General features: G+C 40.5%; 1 long non-coding RNA gene across 1 annotated transcript; it reads left to right on the top strand.

Annotated features, from left to right (window-relative positions):
* Positions 1 to 413: 413 nt before the first annotated feature.
* On the top strand, positions 414 to 2,020 carry LOC110341767. The gene is made up of 2 exons (XR_002383759.1): positions 414 to 462; positions 1,335 to 2,020. It is a non-coding gene; the product is annotated as an uncharacterized LOC110341767 (long non-coding RNA).
* The last annotated feature ends 234 nt before the right edge of the window (positions 2,021 to 2,254 follow it).

Genomic DNA, 2,254 nt, shown 5'->3' with positions numbered 1-2,254 from the left:
CCAATCAGGCCATAACTTCTGTTTGTTCCATTTTTTCTTTGTTAAGTTTTTGTCTGGTTGACCTATCCAGTGGTGATAGTAGGGTGCTGAAGTCTTCCATAACAAGTGTGTATGGTTTAATGTGTGATTTGAGTTCTAGTAATGTTTCTTTTATGAATGTGGGTGCCTTTGTATTTGGGGCATATATGTTCAGAATTGAGACTTCATCCTGATGGATTTTTCCTATGATGAATATGAAATGCTCTTCTACATCTCTTTTGATTAATTTTAGTTTGAAGAATATTTTGTTAGATATTAGGATAGCTACCCCCACTAGTTTCTTATGACCATTTGATTGGATCTTTTCCCAACCCTTTCCCTTTAGGTAATGTCTGTCTTTGAAGGTGAGGTGTGTTTTTTGTATGCAGCAGAAGGTTGGATTCTGTCTTCATATGCATTCTCCTAGCCTGTGTCTTTTTATAGGTGAGTTAAGACCACTGATATTCATGGATATTAATGAACATGGATTATTGATTCTTGTTTGTTTTGGATCCATTTTTGGTGGTGGTCTCAATGCTACACCAAAGTCTCCTGACTCTGAGATCAGGAGAAGTCTTTTCCAGGAAAGAGTGCAGTAGTTTATGCCATACAAAATGGTTAGTTCTAAAAGCATATACATACTATTAATATTATATAGACTGAGAAAGTTTATTATTTAGGAATATGTAACAACAAAAAAGACCATGAATTTGAAAGAGAGCAAGGAGAATTATACAGGAGCATTTGGATTGAGGAAAGAGAATGGAGAAATGTAATTACTTTAAAATCTCAAAACTGAAAGAAGTTTTAAAAATGGATGGCACTAGAAGAAAACATCCTGAGTGAGGTGTCCGAGTCACAGAAAGACAAAAATGTTATGTACTCTCTCATATATGGATTTTAGACATGGAGCAGTGCATTGCCATCTTACAATCAAACTGCCAGAGTGTCTGGGGTGCAGGGAGGACCCAAGGAGACATTATCATGGTAACCCAGAGAAGGGTTATAGGACGAGATCTCCTAATTGGACTGATGGGGGAGGAAAAGGGGAGGGCAGAAGGAGATGTGAGAAAGAGAGGGGGTAAAGAGGAGGGGAGAGGAGGACATGGGAGTGCAGGAAGGTTGAGCAAGGGTATGAATAGAAAAGAGAAGGGTGGGAGATACCATAAAAGAGGGAGCCATTATAAGTTGGGGGAGAGATCTGGCATGAGTGAGATCTTCACAGATCTACAAGAATGACACCAACTGGCACTAAGCCTACCTTAAATGCCTTCCCACAATAATGAGAATGATTTCTACCTTATATGCCATCCTAGAACTCTCATCCAGTGGCTGATGGAGGCAGAGACAGACAACTACAGCTGTGAACCAACTTAATTTCCTGGAACCCATTTGCAAAGAGGAGTGATGACCAAAGGAATCAAGATCAGGCTGGTGAAACCCATAGAGGCAGTTGACCTAAACAAGGGGGAACATATTTACCCCAGACTGATGACTAAGGGGCCATCATGGAACTGATACAGATATCACTCCCACCAAACCTGGGTGACAGAGAGGAGGTCTTGGGTATCTGTGGGACCTTAGATAGTAGAGCAGTATTTATTCTTGGCATGCAGATGGCCTTTGAGATCCCATTCTACATGGACCAATGCTCTCTCAGCCTGGACATATGGAGGAGGATCTAGGCCCTGCCTGGGATGATGTGACAGACTCTGAAAATCCCCCCATGGAAGCCTTTGTCCTCCCTGGGAAGTGGAGGGGCGATTGAGTGGTGGTGAAGTGTTAGGAGGATTGAAGGGTAGGGGAGAAGGTGAGGGAGAGGGAACTGAGGTTGACTTTTGTAAAAAGTTAAAGAAAAAAGAAAAAATATTTTGCTATATACACAATAGAATTGCATTGAGTCATAATGAATTGTATAATTATATAATTTGAAGAGCAGTGGATGGAACTAGGGATTTCCAAAGTAATATTAAGTTAAATAAACATTACTCAGCAAAACATATATGTGACATAGTTGCCTGTTTTCTTCAATACACAGAATTATTTAGCTAAATTTGGGCTTTCTGGTGGCAACAATAATAAATTGGGAAAGAACATACCAGGCAGCAAGAGTGCAGCTAAAGAACAGCAAAGCTAAACAGAAATATGTTTAATGCCAATGTGATGGTTCATAAGAGATGCTCACAGGAGACTGGAGTTCCTCATGCTTGCCCTCTCTCGGATCCCCTGACATGGG

This window comes from Mesocricetus auratus, unplaced genomic scaffold (assembly GCF_017639785.1).
Source record: "Mesocricetus auratus isolate SY011 unplaced genomic scaffold, BCM_Maur_2.0 Super-Scaffold_100008, whole genome shotgun sequence".
NCBI lineage: Eukaryota > Metazoa > Chordata > Mammalia > Rodentia > Cricetidae > Mesocricetus > Mesocricetus auratus.
This window is presented reverse-complemented; position numbering and strand designations above follow the sequence as displayed.